Here is a 17760-nt window from a genome sequence, read left to right as displayed (position 1 = left end):
ACCAGAATCAAAAAGAAGGAAATTAAAGGCAAGAGTTTTCTTCTGAAAGAGTGCCTCAGAGGACCTATGAAAGTAACCAGCAAGCGCTAATGATGACCTTAACTCATGGGTTAGTTCTAACTCCCCTCCAGTCTTAACCCCTCTCTGTCTCTGAATATCTTCCTCTGACACATACTCTCTCTGCCCTCATTTCCAAACTCCCTTGACCCCAATCTTTTTGGCAAAAGAAAAGGTCATATTCGGTGCCACACTGTCAATCTTTGAGGTCAGTAAATATTTCTCTCTCTCACGATCAAAGTCTGGCCGTTATTAGTGTTAGAGTTGACCTCTCAGCCTTCTCTGCCAAACGTCGCCTCCCCACATCTCTCTCTTCCAGCTGCTTCCAATAAAGGGGCCACATCCCAGGGAACAGAGATGGTCTTAAAAAACAAATATTTTAACACGGCTCTTACAGATCTCAGGGATAGAGCCTGTCTTATAAACAACGGCTTTTACCTGCCCTTATAAAAAGAAGACAGTGATGAGATAAAAGTGACAGATAGATAGGGTAGTGTGGTTTCATATGTTTTTCACAATTATCACCCCAGAATGACTAACCTGAATACAACAGATGTATGTGTATGTCAGTGTGTTCAGCCAGACATTGAGTCATTACATGACAAACATGTGCCCGTAATACATCAAAGTGGTCTAAGACAACCTCCTGAGACAACTTTCATTACCGGTAAAAACACATTCAATTGATCCATCATCCATGGTCTGTGAGTAACCATTCCTCCCAAGGAATACTGTACATTGGTTTTCATTGCCAGTTTTGTGGAGCATTACACCATACAGTCCAGCAGAGGGCAGGCTGAGACTGCTGTTGAACTCAAGAAAGTTCATTTGATAGCCATCTTCCTCCTTCATACCGTATCATCAATCTTTTGTTTTTTTGCATCTTTACTTTTACATGCCCTACTTCCTCATCTTGACAGTGGTCTTTTTTTCTTAGGCTACCTCAGACATTTTTCTCCACAACAGTCGTTTCACTGGCTGGCGTTTATACGATCATGGAGGGTGATTTGTTTGGTCTCTCTGTTTTCCCAACTGTCCTCATCTCTCTATTTCTCCAACTCTCTCCCGTTTTTCATCAATTTTTATACTCTCCTCCCTACAGATGTTGCCATGCCCAAATCAAGAGTTATGATCACACACTTACACACATCTGAACTCAAACGCGTGTTCTGGTGTGTACTCCACAAACACACATGACCACACTTTCTCATACATATAATCACACATTTCTTTGCAAGGACACACCTCTGGTGTAAACTCTAAAATTGCATGTTAACGTTCTTGTACACATTAACACAGAAGCAGCTACCTCAACCAGGTTGTAACAGTCCAGGGTATTCATTGGTACGACTAAAGTAACTGCCACCTGTAGTGTTTCCACATTCCCTTCACCGTCCACATTACGATTTATGCTCCTGTAACCCTGGACAGCTCTATTCTCTGGCTCCCTGCCCAGGTACACTCTATAGCTGCAGCTAATGAACCATAGCATTGGTGCCAAATGGGACAACAGGGAATATGGGTAATATGGGCCAGGTATGGTGAGCTCCATCCCCAGCCCTCTGTGTGTGACCCCGGTAAGGGAAGGCCCATGTGGCTAGTATATAAACACCATGCCTCCCACATCAACCCCCTCCCAATCACCCCCCTCAGACCCAACCCAATTGCCTCCATCCCTCACAGGGGCAGTACCCCAACACTATCCCCCTCACCTAATGCCACATTGGACCTCTCGTCCCCTTCAGGTTGGGTACGACTAGAGACTCCTACACACTGAATACTGAACTAGGCCAAATGAGCTGATTATGTGTAATCCACCAGTATCTTTCTTTCCTAGTCACTGTCCTCACAGGGCTATAAACAGAGATATCAAAAGGTACATGATAAACCAGAGTGAACCCTTCAAAAGAGAGCTTATATGTAGGTTATATGTGTCATCATTACCAGTGGCATTATGCCAAACAATTGCAAAATGATAAGCCAAGATGGTTGAATGCAATTTGGGGCGTGTCAATGTTGAATGACAATAACCACTTATTTGTTATTGTGAGAACGTACTATTTATTCTTTGCAGAACTAAGTCAATGTATGTTTGCCCTCCACTAGCTTTTGAGCCCCTCAGTTTACCTCTCCCCCAGCAAAATAAAAACAGCAGTCCTTTAGATGAAATGAGGGGAGAACCAGCAGGCCATAAATCACAGTCGTAAAAGCTGATTTGGTGCGAAGTGTCCCTTTTATTCACACGTCCATATTTCATACCAGCACTCTGCCGCTGGGAAACGTGACACCTTAATTGGTACAGGTTGAGGGCAAGGGAAAAAGGCATGGAGAGATAGAGACAGCGAGAAAGAGAAAGTTTGTGCCAATCAGGGTGCATGAGACCTCACTAGCTCACTTTACCACTACTTTCACCCTTTTTGGAGTAGGGACAGAGTGAGTTCTGTTTTTCCTATTTCAAGTTTAATATAGAGAGACACGCAGATTGTGTGTGAATAGTACCATAGTAGATGTAAAAAGATAAGTTAGGGGGTGAGAGAAGACAGGATATAGAAATATAGACTGGGAGACAGAGACTTAGAGGAAGGGAATGAAGGGAAAAATGAGAGCGAGTGAGAGAATGTTGTGAAAAGCAGAGGAATGTGTGTGAGAGACTGGGCCATCCAGTGTGGGAGGGTGGGGGGCTATGTCAAAGCCCCTCCTGGGTAATTGGCTCCAGATGTGGGGCAGCGTGGCTTCTGCCAGTGAGGCGTCAGGGCCGCGTTAAGGGCTCAGCGAAGTGCTAAGGGGATCGGGGGAAAGGCAAATGCACCCCCCACTTCCCAAAAACAGAGCCTACTCAAAGCCCCATACTGTGCTGCTCACTATTGTGGCCCCCTTTCCAGACAAACTTCCCCACCTACCCAGCCCTCTCTGTACAAGTCAGCTAAGGGCTGTTGGAGACTACCATTCTGCTCTAAATGTAGTAAACAGCTCATTGTGCTCTCCTCTTCTAATGTTTCTGTGCAGTTATGTGGAATTATTTTTTACCTCTAATCTGGTCCTATTTTTCTATGGTGACAGCATTGCTTGAATCAGTCTATTCAACATTATTTTTCTGCTATTGTGTCAACTATGACTGTAGTGAGAAAGAGAAAAGTGATCAGCATGGAACCCAATTCTACTGCCAAGGCTTCACAAATGCATTCTGTTGACATTTGGTTGGTGTTGAGCGATGAACTCAGCGTTGTCTTTCTGTTGCAGGGATTGATAAAGCACTTGAGAGGACAACTAGGGGAAGTGGAACTGGAGGGCACTTTATCGAGCAGACCCGACATCCAGTCAAGAGAAGGCACTGCTCCATTCTTGTCATTATAATAAGGGTTAGACACACAGCCTGTCAGCCACAAAGACAATACAATGGTGTGTTTTCAAGATCTTTACAAGAAACTGCCTGTTGCAATGTGAAAAAGTAATGTTAGCTTCTTTCAGCTTAACCTTTCACGTATGCTTTTGTGATCAGTGTATGTCACTCACTTGACAAAGAGGCTGTTTTGAAAAGGTCTGTGGCCCTGAATCTTCCGTCAATTACACTGCGGGAGCCTGCTGCCAGCTTTACATACATTTAACTGAGTGTTAACTCTTCAACCCAGAGAGAGAGAGAGAGAGAGTGTATACACGTTTTACTATACTTGTGAGTACCAGAAGCTCTCACAAGAATAGTAAACCAACTACATTTCAGAGAAGTGAGGACATTTTGCCAATCCTCACTTGTAAAACGGCTATTTCAGGCTTACGGGTTAGGGGTTAAGGAACATAGGATTTTGAATGGGAATTAATTGATGGTCCTCAAAAAGTCATCACGAGTATAGTAATGTGCGTGTGACCAAATTTGATTGGTCGATACCGGACTAAATCTGAACCAATCATAGACGTCTATTTTAACCAAATGTTTCACAAGTAGAGTTCAGTACTGTACAGAACAGTAGAGTACAGTCAAGTAGATATGTTCAGTACAGTACATACAGTTAATTAAACTGTACTCAGGTGTTTGGAGGATATACCCTCCAAACACCAGCTTCTAGGGCATTATCACTTTTATACAAGGGGTTACCAACATATTCAAATAATGATTGACATATTTTCATTAACTTTATTTTGATGAATTTATTCATACTATTTCATCCTTCCACAAGATGTAGTCATGACACAAATCTAGGGTTGCTACCCAAGCCGGCTGGTCAATCGTTCTATCGGTTCAGTTGGCAGAGACGCGACCCAGTCATTTAGTATTTTGTTCTGCATATATGGACGCGACCCAATTTTCAGCTGTTTGAAGCTGGTGTACAAAACCAAAAGAAGCAAAAACAAAACTTAAGAACACGAAGCATAGAAATAGCGCACATAGAACAGACTTCTTAGACTTGCCTTTAATGAGAATGAAAGATCTATAACTGACCATTTCTATGTGAATTCGGTCAGGTCTTGCAAAAAGTTACATATTGTAGCTTTAATAATTAATAAACAAATTTGTTATCAAGAAAAACACTAACTCATTTGTAGGTCTACTTTTAATTGTTACTTCTGTGAACTTTCATTATCCTACTTAAATGTGGGTTTTTGGTAACAGAATGACAATTTAAAAAAACTGAGGATGGATTACTCCACAAAACTAAGCTAAATGACAGTGACAAGAAGGAGCATGTACAGAATGAAAATATTAGAAAACATACATCCATAAGGCACTAAAATAATGCAAAAAATGTGGCAAAGAAATGTACTTTTGTCCTGAATAGCCTAAAAAAGCGTTGCTTGTGGCAAATTCAAAACAACAACACATCACTGAGTACCAGGAGTGTAAATTGGGTATGTCAGAGTATGGCAGTTGCCATACACTAGCTCAACACCAACAATTTAAAATAGGCTACTAAAATCATTCCAATCCCAATTTAATAAGGCAATTGCAGTTTAGCGGGATTAGTGGCTGGCTTTAGGACCACGTGAGTGGCAAAGAGCGAACTGGCAGGGTTCAGTACATTCAAAAAGTATGCAGACCCCTTGACTTTTTCCACATTTTGTTATGTTACAGCCTTATTCTAAAATTGATTAAATAAATAAAAAATCCTCATCAATCTACACAATACCCCATAATGACGAAGCGAAAACAGGTTTTTAGAAATTAAGCCATGAGGTCGAAGGAATTGTCCGTAGAGCTCCAAGACAGGATTGTGTCAGGGCACAGACCTGCGGAAGGGTACCAAAACATTTCTGCAGCATTGAAGGTCACCAAGAACACAGTGGCCTCCATTATTCTTAAATGGAAGACGTTTGGAACCACCAAGACTCTTCCTAGAGCTGGCTGCACGGCCAAACTGAATAATCGGGGAGAAGGGCCTTGGTCAGGGAGGTGGCTAAGAACCCGATGGTCACAGAGCTCCTAAAGGACTCAGACCATGAGAAACAAGATTCTCTGGTCTGATGAAAGATGAAAGACTGAATTCTTTGGCCTGAAAGCCAATCATCACGTCTGGAGGAAACCTGGCACCATCCATACGGTGAAGCATGGTGGTGGCAGCATCATGCTGTGGGGAAGTTTTTCAGCGACAGGGACTGGGAGACTGGTCAGGATCAAGGGAAAGATGAACGAAGCAAAGTATAGAGAGATCCTTAATGAAAACCTGCTCCAGAGCACTCAGGACCTCAGACTGGGGCGAAGGTTCACCTTCCAACAGGACAAAGACTCGAATCAAACATTTCTGGAGAGACCTGAAAATATTTTTTGGGGACAGCAGTGGCTTCTTCCATGGTGTCCTCCCATGAACACCATTCTTCTTTAGTGTTTTACGTATTGTAGACTCTTCAACAGAGATGTTAGCATCTTCCAGAGATTTCAGTAAGTCTTTAGCTAACACTCTAGGATTCTTCTTAACCTCATTGAGCATTCTGCGCTGTGCTCTTGCAGTCATCTTTGCAGGATGGCCACTCCTAGGTAGAGTAGCAACAGTGCTGAAATTTCTCAATTTATAGACAATTTCTCTTACCGTGGACTTTCTTTTAGAGATACTTTTGTAACCCTTTCCAACAATTCTTAATCTTACGTTTTATGAGATCTCTTGTTTGTTTTTTTCACCTTTATTTAACCAGGTAAGCTAGTTGAGAACAAGTTCTCATTTGCAACTGCGACCTGGCCAAGATAAAGCATAACAGTTCGACACATACAACAACAGAGTTACACATGGAATGAACAAAACATACAGTCAATAATACAGTAGAAAAAAAGAAAACAAAGTCTATATACAGTTAGTGCAAATTAGGTAAATTAAGGAAATAAATAGGCCATGGTGGCGAAGTAATTACAATATAGCAATTAAACACTGGAATGGTTGATGTGCAAAATATGGAAGTAGAGATACTGTGGTGCAAAAGGAGCAAAATAAATAAATACAGTATGGGGATGAGGTAGATAGATGGGCTGTATACAGATGGGCTATGAACAGGTGCAGTGATCTGTGAGCTGCTCTGACAGCTGGTTCTTTAAGCTAGTGAGGGAGATGGAAATCTCCAGCTTCAGTGATTTTTGCAGTTCATTCGAGGCATGGTTCACATTCGGCAATGCTTCTTGTGAATAGCAAACTCAAATTTTGTGAATGTTTTTTATTGGGTAGAGCAGCTCTAACCAAAATCTCCAATCTCGTCTCATTGATTCGACTCCAGGTTAGTTGACTCCTGACTCCAATTAGCTTTTGGAGAAGTCATTAGCCTAGGGGTTCACATATTTTTTTCAACCTACACTGTGAATGTTTAAATGTTGTAGTCAATATAGACAATAAAAATACAATAATTTGTGTATTATTAGTTTAAGCACACTGAGTTTGTCTATTGTTGTGACTTAGATGAAGATCATGTCAAATTTATGCAGAAATCCAGGAAATTCTGTGTTGAAGTGTTGAAGTAACAATGTTTATTCCAATAACAGCACAGGCAAACGACAGGTCAAGGCAGGCAGGGGTTGGTAATCCGGAGTAGGGGGCAAAGGCACCAGACGGCAGGCAGGCAGAGTGGTCAGGTAGGTGGGCTCAGAGTCAGGACAGGCAATGGTCAAAACCAGGAGGGTGAGAAGAGAGAGACTTTCGAAAAGCAGGAGCTGAGAAACAAAATGCTGGTTGACTTAACAAACAAGACGAACTGGCACAGACAGACAGAAAACACAGGTATAAATACCCAGGGGATAAGTGGGAAAGACGGGCGACACCTGGATGGGGGTGGACACAAGCACAATAACAGGTGAAACAGATCAGGGCGTGACATTTACCCCCCACCCCCTCTAGGGACGCCACCTGGCATCCTACCTGGACACATACCTGGTTGAGCGCGGTGTCAGCATTGGAATTCCGAGATGAAGCCTGGGTCCAGGATGTCCCTAGCGGAGACATAGCACCTCTCCTCCGGGCCATAACCCTCCCAGTTAACCAGGTACTGGAATCTGCCCCGAGACGTCTCACCCTGTACGCTGTTTGGCCGTCCATGAGACGGGGGAGAGGGGTGGGCCTGGAAACAGGAGACAAAGGGCTGTGAGACATGGGTTTAGATATAGACATGAAAAGTAGGACGTATACGGAGGGTACGGGGTAACAGAGGACAAACAGCAGATGGGCTATTGATTTTGGAGCAGGGGGGAAAGGTCTCGGCTTCCGGGGGTGTAGGTGCCAGACTATAGCGGTGTGTCAGCTCAACCGGCTTAACCTCCTTGGGTACCGGTCGGTGTTTTGGAGGTGAAGTGGCCCGGGCCTTACTGAACCCCTCCCGGAGGTCCTGGTACTCCTTGGGAATGGCGAAGAGGTTCAGGGCAATTTCCAATCCCCCAGGAAGACGTCCCTCGGCAGGCAGCGCTGATTTCAGGCAATGGGCATGGCAGAATGGGATCTAGCCCACGATGGCACCAGTAGACCAGTCAATCAAGGGATTGTGTCGCTGGAGCCAAGAGAATCCCAATACCACAGGACTCAATTAGCGGGAATTGGATGGTCTCGCTGTGGTTCCCCGACACTCATAGGTTGATGGGGGTGGTATGGTGGGTGACCTGGCCTATAGAGCGCCCGTCCAGTGCTCTAACATTCATGGGAATGGAGAGGGGTTGAGTGGGGATGCCCAGCTCGGATGCTAGGGTAACGTCCATAAGACTCATATCGGCCCCCGAGTCAATGAGTATCTGGAGAGACTTGGACTGGTCGCCCCACAGCAGGGTGGCATGGAGAGGGGGGCGAGTAGAAGGAGAAGCAAAATTATCCTTCGGTGTCCTACCAATAAGTTAGGTCTCTTGAAGGGACAGGTAAACACATAATGACAGTAGTATCGCAATACAGACAATTTTGAGTGTTAAGTCTGCATATGTGTTTGCCTGGAGACAGCCTAGCCCTGCCGAGCTGTATCAGCTAGGGAAGAGGCAAATCGTCAGGCTTCGGAGGCTCTTGGAGGAACTCTCGGGGACAAAGATGCCGGGGAATTCCGGAGTTCATTAGATGCAAGGTGGGATCCTTGAGGGAGCGTTTGGGACCGCAATCAGACCTCTCCTACGTTCCCGTAGCCGCTGATCGATCCTAATGGTTAAAGCGATGAGTGAGTCGAGATCCGTTAGTAGTTCCCGGGCTGCAAGCTCTTCCTTTACTTCCTCCGATAATCCGTGCAGGAACAGCGCTTCCGGGTTCCAGGCACCCTACGTTGCTAGCGTGCGGATATCCACCACATGTCTGCCACACTCAGGGAGTCCTGCCGAAGCTGGAGTAACTTCTGGTGGGCAGCCTCTCTCCCGGACACCGGAGCCTCGAACACCTTTCTCACCTTCGTCACGAATACCTCCAGACTGAGGCAGACGGCGGATTATTGCTCCCACACCGCTGTGACCCAGGCGAGTGCCCTGCCGGATAGTGCGAGTGCCCTCCCGGACATAATAATGTACACTATCTTTGAGCGGTCCGAGTGGAACGTAGAAAGCTGCAGCTCGAAAACGAGGGAGCACTGGGAGAGAAAGGCCCGGCAGGTTCTGAAATCTCCGATCTCCAGCACTGGGAGATAAGCGGGTTTCCGGGAAACCGGTGTGACGGCGCTGCAACCAGCCGGGTTACTGAGGGGCTGGGAGGTTGCCGTCGTGGTAGGCTGCCTGGTAAACAACCCATGGAATTGCTCCCGCAAAGCGTCCAATGCTAGGTCATGACGTTCGGCCACAACCAGGAACCTTTCCATCAGACCACGAAACAACTCCTCGTGTCTACCAATGAGGGCTCCATGGGATGAGATGGCGTTGCGGAGCTGGTCCAAGTCTGCTGGGTCAGTAATGGCCAGTTCGTACTATCACGTTTCAGGTAAGACCCAAGTGCAGACTGTGTTGAAGTAATAATGTTTATTACAACAACAGGGCATGCAAACGACAGGTCAAGGCAGGCAGGGATCGGTAATCTGGAGTAGGGGCAAAGGCACCAGATGGCATGCAGGCTGATAGATTAAAATAGAAAATTAATTTAGGTTCAAATATGTTACATTTAATGAGGTTTTAGAGTCATAAAGAAACTGAATATTTGTATTTTTTTGTCTTCAACTCCTTCAGATTGCTGAAAGATGACAGAATTGTTGTTTTTATTGGGGATTTTCAAATTAATAATTTTCCATATTTTACAAATGTTTGTATTAAACTTTCATTTGGAGGCAAAAATATGTCTGTTTTGAGTATGTTGTCAACCCCTGTCAGTGACTTGTCAACTCCATGTCTGATGCCTAACAACAACAACAAAAATCCGCAATCACTGTTCTGCAACATATGCTTAAACAATCACTGTTCTGCAACATATGCTTAAACAATCACTGTTCTGCAACATATGCTTAAACAATCACTGTTCTGCAACATATGCTTAAACAATCACTGTTCTGCAACATATGCTTAAACAATCACTGTTCTGCAACATATGCTTAAACAATTGAAGTATTTGCTGTGCTAGACCCAAGGGATCATGTTTGCTTTATAAATGTTGTTTAATGTCCTAAATGTAAAAAAAACATGCCAAAATATTAACAGAATTAGCCCTGGGCCATTTAATAGTGCTATAAAATGAAACAAAAATACGTTTGGAGATTTGGATTACATATTTGAATAGTATAATGTTAGAATTAAACAATCAAGGCCTTTAAACACTTGTTGGACAATAATTGTACAAATGTAATGCCTTTATGGTGTCTGATGGAGTTGACATAACACCAGTTAGTTGCATTTTATGAAAAATAAGGTTGTTCCTTCACATGGTGTGATAGCTGATACTTTGGTCTATCAAAATGTATATTTCAAATGTTGTTAATATTAAGACAAATATTTGTTGAAAAAAGTTGAGATTGTCCCATCTTTCAAGAATCCCTGAGCTCTAAAACAGCAACATTTTCTCTCAGACTCATAGCAAAATGTGTAAAATAGCATGAGAATTCTCAGACCTTGCGAGCACCGAGAAATTCCATTATGCCACCGCTGACGCAACTGCACTGGGCAGAGGTGGAAGTTAGGTAACGTCGGCTGTTTGACATGACATGAAACTAAACTACAGTTTTTAATCCCGGTGCTGAGCTAGTGTCTACCAGCTAATTGCTGTATGGCATGTGTTTGTAGAATTTTAAGTCACCTATCAACTGAGGTGACTGAAGCTACAGTAGCCAAGTTGATAATGGCTGGAGTAAATTTAGCTTATTTTTGCTGTTCTTCAAATTGTATTACCCTAGGTTTAGGTGAAATGACGCCACTGCTGAGTACCACTCTTTTCAAGTATGGTGGTGGCAGCATGATACTGATGACAAGCATATTCATAACATGATGTAAGGAGAAGGGAGTTTTTTGGGGGATAAAAATAAACAGAATAGAGCTAAGCTCAGGCAAAATACTAGAGGGAAACCTGGTTCAGTCTGCTTTCCACCAGACACTGGGAAATTAATACACCTTTCAGCAGGACAATAACCTAAAACAAAAGGCCACATATACAGTGGAGTTGCTTACCAAGACTATCATTGAATATTCCTGAGTGGCTTAATTACAGTTATCGCCTTGAAAATCTATGGCAAGACCTGAAATGGCTGTCTTCCAATGATCAACAACCAACTTAAAGAATTTTTAAAAATAATTATGGGCAAATATTGTACAATCCAGGTGTGTAAAGCTCTTAGAGACTTACCCAAAAAAGACTCCCAGCTGTAGTAACTGCCAAAGGAGATTCTAACATGTATTGACTCAGGGGGTTGAATACTTATCTAATCAAGATATAGTGTTTTAGTTTTCATTCATTTAAAAGCAATGTTAACATTTTCTTCCACTTTGACATTAGAGTATTTTGTGTAGATCGTTGACAGAAAATGACAGTTACATCCATGTTAATCCCACTTTATAACACAACAAAATGTGGAAGTCTAAAAAAAAAGACTCTTAGCTTTCATTTGACACCCAATTTGATATAATGCTATGAACTTCACATGTTGGTGCGCATGGGTCTTTTTACATGGAAATGCCCTAATATGACTGGAGTGGTGTGAATGAGGGGACATCTGTGGACTTAAAAGAGTCCTCAGAGTGAGGAATGTTCTTAGTTTGACGTGAAAAGCATGGTTAGTGATATACCATGTAAATCGATTGGGGTTGAAGATGGTCTGGGGGATGCAGAGAAGCAAGGGGGCGGCAGGGTAGCCTAGTGGTTAGAGCGTTGGACTAGTAACCGGAAGGTTGCGAGTTCAAACCCCCGAGCTGACAAGGTACAAATCTGTCGTTCTGCCCCCGAACAAGCACCCACTGTTCCCAGGCCGTCATTGAAAATAAGAATTTGTTCTTAACTGACTTGCCTGGTTAAATAAAATAAAAAAAATAAAAAAGGAGGAGGGGTTAGAGGCAGCAGGATGACACAGTGGTTACGAAAACACAAGCTGTGGTGACAGTCAAATTACATTATGTAGAGATCTATTATAGTATTTACAAGTAGAATCAGACTGTTCTTATGTCTGCGTGACATTCCACAACCATAATGTTAGAATAATGAAAACTCACACCGCCACTAGGAGAAAGTATAATATCAGAAAGTATTACAAGACTTCTTCTCAGTGCTGGCTTTGAATAGGTTGTAAAGGTGAACAGTAAGCAGATGTCTTACAGGACTTAGATCTACTACAGTGCCAGATGTAGTAGATCTGGCACTGTAACCAAGCCACTGCAGTGAGCCTATAGTGACTGCTCCTCATCTGTTGCAGGAATGACCAGGAAGTGTGGCACTCAAGCAGAGGTTCTGCTCTCCCTCCTGTCCACGCTCTCAAAGCCAACCACTGATCATCCTGGCTACTACCACACACTCTGTTACACCAGGACTACCTAAGGAAACCTGGACTGTCTGACCATTCATCTGTCTGGCCAGGACCTGTCTCTTCCTCCTGGGAGGACTACAGGCCATTATACTGGGTCCCTGTGGGTTTACTCTGTATCGTTACTCAGTTCTCAGAATAGGAATACATTGAACTGGAATTCTTAGACTTTTGAAAATATGTATTTAAAATATGCATGCACACACACACACACAAACGGGTGTGCTCATAACAACATACATCAAGTCCTTCTGTTTACCTGACTTAGAATTCCTCACAATCAAATGTCGACCGCATTATCTACCAAGAGAATTCTCTTTGATTATAGTCACAGCCGCATATATTCCCCCCCCGCCCCCCTCAAGCAGACACATCGAGGGCCCTGAACTAACTTTATTTGACTCTATGTAAACTGTAAACCACATATCCTAAGGCTGCATTCATTGTAGCTGGGGATTTTAACAAGGCTAATCTGAAAACAAGACTTGCTGTTCCCACATGCTTCAAGAGGGCCACCATTGTTCCAGTTCCCAAGAAAGCTAAGGTAACTGAGCTAAACGACTACCGCCCCCGTAGCACTCACTTCCGTCATCATGAAGTGCTTTGAGAGACTAGTCAAGGACTATATCACCTCCACCCTACCTGACACCTTAGACCCACTCCAATTTGCTTACCGCCCCAATAGGTCCACAGACGATGCAATCGCAACCACACTGCCCTAACCCATCTGGACAAGAGGAATACCTATGTGAGAATGCTGTTCATCGACTACAGCTCAGCATTTCACACCATAGTACCATCCAAACTCGTCATCAAACTCGTCAAGCTCGAGACCCTGGGTCTCGACCCCGCCCTGTGCAACTGGGTACTGGACTTCCTGATGGTCCGCCCCCAGGTGGTGAGTGTAGGTAACAACATCTCCACCCTACTGATCCTCAACACTGGGGCCCCAGAAGGGTGCGTTCTGAGCCCTCTCCTGTTCTCACTGTTCACCCACCACTGCGTGGCCATGCACACCTCCAACTCAATCATCAAGTTTGCAGACGACACTACAGTGGTAGGCTTGATTACCAACAACGACGAAACGGCCTACAGGGAGGAGGTGAAGGCCCTCGGAGTATGGTGTCAGGAAAATAACCTCACACTCAACGTCAACAAAACAAAGGAGATGATCTTGGACTTCAGGAAACAGCAGAGGGAGCACCCCCCTATCCACATCGACGGGACAGTAGTGGAGAGGGTCGTAAGTTAAGTTCCTCCGTGTACACATCACGGACCAACTGAATTGGTCCACCCACACAGATAGCGTGGTGAAGAAGGCGCAGCAACGCCTCTTCAACCTCAGGAGGCTGAAGAAATTCGGCTTGTCACCAAAAGCACTCAAACTTTTACAGATGCACAATCGAGAGCATCCTGTCGGGCTGTATCACCGCCTGGTACGGCAACTGCTCCGCCCACAACCAAAAGGCTCTCCAGAGGGTAGTGAGGTCTGCACAACGCATCACCGGGGGCAAACTACCTGCCCTCCAGGACACCTACACCACCCGATGTCACAGGAAGGCCATAAAGATCATCAAGGACAACAACCACCCAAGCCACTGTCTGTTCACCCTGCTATCATCCAGAAGGCGAGGTGCATCAAAGCTGGGACCGAGAACTGAAAAACAGCTTCTATCTCAAGGCCATCACACTGTTAAACAGCCACCACTAACATTGAGTGGCTGCTGCCAACATACTGACAACTCCAGCCACTTTAATATTGGAAAAATTTATGTAAAAAATGTATCACTAGCCACTTTATACAATGCCACTTAATATAATGTTAACATACCCTACATTACTCATCTCATATGTATATACTGTACTCGATACCATCTACTGCATCTTGCCTATGCCGTTCTGTACCATCACTCATTCAAATATCTTTATGTACATATTTTTCCGTCCCTTTACACTTGTGTGTATAAGGTAGTTGTGAATTCTTAGGTTATATTACTCGTTGGTTATTACTGCATTGTCGGAACTAGAAGCACAAGCATTTCGCTTCACTCGCATTAATCTGCTAACCATGTGTATGTGACAAATACATTTTTATTTTATTTGAGTAGGGACATGGAATAAGAATTGGTGGTACCTCACGTCCCGATCTCCAACAACAGAAGAAAAAACATGAAAAAATAAAACTGACAGCTCTAAAAAATTATGGGGCAAGCTGCGGCTGCCAACAGAGGTTTAATTTAAGCCCCGTTTTCCCTCCTCCCCACTCCAACTCTCCTCCGTTAAGTCCATTAAGCAAAACAAAAACACTGAGGACACATGCATGAACCCTCCATCAAAACATCTCTGGTCTGCATTAACATACAGCTCAAACTCAGGGAAACGCTTGGAGAAAACTGCCGCATTTGGTTACATCTCTCTACCAAAGTCTACGTATACAAAGCACACAATGTCAACAAGCAGTGGTAGAGGTGGAGTCGAGGTTGCTGTGAGCTTGGTCAAACACTAGATGGTGCAGTGATTGAGGAATATTGGCAATTTACTCTATACTGGTTCCTTTGGGAACATAAGACATGGCCATCAGTGTAGTGATGTTCCTGATTATCACCATTTCTGTGAAAACCTGTGTCCTGACCAACAGACAACAGTGGTGACAGATAGCTATGATCTGTACAACTCATATCTGTTACTGTTTAACAAGCCTGTGTTTCTGCTGCAAAGCGTTACAGAAGAGCCTCTCTTTGCAACCAAAGTCGTCAGACAAGCAGACAAAGGATTACTTTTGTTTGATCAGTTCACTGTGGAAATATGTGTAGTTATGGGGCAGATGAGAGATGAAAAGATCAATTGCATACTCACTTCCTTCTCAAAACCCATTGGATGAGAAAGCCAGGGGTCCCGCCCCTCTTACCTTCTCCAATGAGTTTTGAGGCGGTGGTAAGGTGTATGCAATTGAGATTCTGCCCTTGGTTTCTATAAAGCCAAACTAGGAGATCCTTCCTCTGGGGTGCAAAGCCTTTCATAGGAAAGACACTGGACTCCTCACTGCTGAGGTAGACCAGAACTAAACCACATGTGAGCTAAACTAGCAAATCTCTACCAGAATACTCCAGCAATGACACACCATGTCCTCCCTCCCCTGACGATAGCAGATCTCCCATATGTGTGAGGAGTGGGCGGACTCCTGCTAGGCCTGGGGACCAGAGTACTCCATTCCTCAGATTAGAAGCAGCAGTGCAGCGGCCAGAGGTTCCAGAGGGTGCCGAGAGACAATCTAAACAGCATCATGATTGGAAACGTACTGGGCATTTGGCTTTCATTAGCTACAGACCCCAAACGCTACACTGCAGAGATTGTCCCAACGTCAATACAATGCATGCAAATACATGGTAGAGTGATTATTATTCCACAGTAAAGGAGATCGCAGCAGTACTCAATTTAAATTCCAAAGTCAATTACACAAGTCACAATGTTTCCCTTTTATTTTACAATAAATGTATCATGTAATACAGATGATAAACCATGATTAGCATTTTTTATGTTTTAAAACCAGGTCGAAGTAAGACAGCAGGATAACTTTTCTACGATTGATACCTGAGGTGCAGTCAAGGAGTGTATAGTATATTCACTCAACACATCAGAGCATTAAGTAACTGAAAATGACATTGTCAGAGAGACCATGTAAACTAATATACACTGCTCAAAAAAATAAAAGGGAACACTTAAACAACACAATGTAACTCCAAGTCAATCACACTTCTGTGAAATCAAACTGTCCACTTAGGAGGCAATACTGATTGACAATACATTTCACATGCTGTTGTGCAAATGGAATAGAACAGGTGGAAATTATAGGCAATTAGCAAGACACCCCCAATAAAGGAGTGGTTCTGCAGGTGGTGACCACAGGCCACTTCTCAGTTCCTATGCTTCCTGGCTGTTTTGGTCACTTTTGAATGCTGGCGGTGCTTTCACGCTAGTGGTAGCATGAGACAGAGTCTACAACCCACACAAGTGGCTCAGGTAGTGCAGCTCATCCAGGATGGGACATCAATGCGAGCTGTGGCAAGAAGGTTTGCTGTGTATGTCAGCGTAGTGTCCAGAGCATGGAGGCGCTACCAGGAGACAGGCCAGTACGTCAGGAGACGTGGAGGAGGCCGTAGGAGGGCAACAACCCAGCAGCAGGACCGCTACCTCCGCCTTTGTGCAAGGAGGAGCAGGAAGAGCACTGCCAGAGCCCTGCAAAATGACCTCCAGCAGGCCACAAATGTGCATGTGTCTGCTCAAACGGTCAGAAACAGACTCCATGAGGGTGGTTTGAGGACCCGACATCCACAGGTGGGGCTTGACTGCCATTCGGTACCGAGATGAGATCCTCAGACCCCTTGTGAGACCATATGCTGGTGCGGTTGGCCCTGGGTTCCTCCTAATGCAAGACAATGCTGGACCTCATGTGGCTGGAGTGTGTCAGCAATTCCTGCAAGAGGAAGGCATTGATGCTATGGACTGGCCCGCCCGTTCCCCAGACCTGAATCCAATTGAGCACATCTGGGACATCTTGTCTCGCTCCATCCACTAACGCCACGTTGCACCACAGACTGTCCAGGAGTTGGGGGATGCTTTAGTCCAGGTCTGGGAGGAGATCCCTCAGGAGACCATCCGCCACCTCATCAGGAGCATGCCCAGGCGTTGTAGGGAGGTCATACAGGCACGTGGAGGCCACACACACACTACTGAGCCTCATTTTGACTTGTTTTAAGGACATTACATCAAAGTTGGATCAGCCTGTAGTGTGGTTTTCCACTTTAATTTTGAGTGTGACTCCAAATCCAGACCTCCATGGGTTGATACATTTGATTTCCATTGATAATTTGTGTGTGATTTTGTTGTCAGCACATTCAACTATGTAAAGAAAAAAGTATTTCATAAGAATATTTCATTCATTCAGATCTAGGATGTGTTATTTTAGTGTTCCCTTTATTTTTTTGAGCAGTGTATTCATTTTCTACAGCACTTTCATTTACGAACAAGAATCTCAGTCTCTAATTTAGGGATCTGGCAGTTCATGGTCTTCCACAGCTTCAAGTGATGCTACTAGTAATGTAGAGTTACAACGGTCCAGGGGTGTCATGCACCCATCATTTTAGAGGGGGCACAAAGTACATGAGGATATGCCTATTTTTCTGCATGGGTTATGTAAGAGGTATGGTATGATGACCTGGTGTCATTTACCGGTTGTCGATTGTAATTTTGATGTGTCATTCTGACTGTTGTATAGCACACATCTCGATATGCTGCACTAACATGCCTAGGATATTACACCAGTAGATACGATCACATAAGCACATATTATCATACGAT

Source organism: Oncorhynchus mykiss, chromosome 25 (genome assembly GCF_013265735.2).
Source record: "Oncorhynchus mykiss isolate Arlee chromosome 25, USDA_OmykA_1.1, whole genome shotgun sequence".
Lineage (NCBI taxonomy): Eukaryota > Metazoa > Chordata > Actinopteri > Salmoniformes > Salmonidae > Oncorhynchus > Oncorhynchus mykiss.
This window is presented reverse-complemented; position numbering follows the sequence as displayed.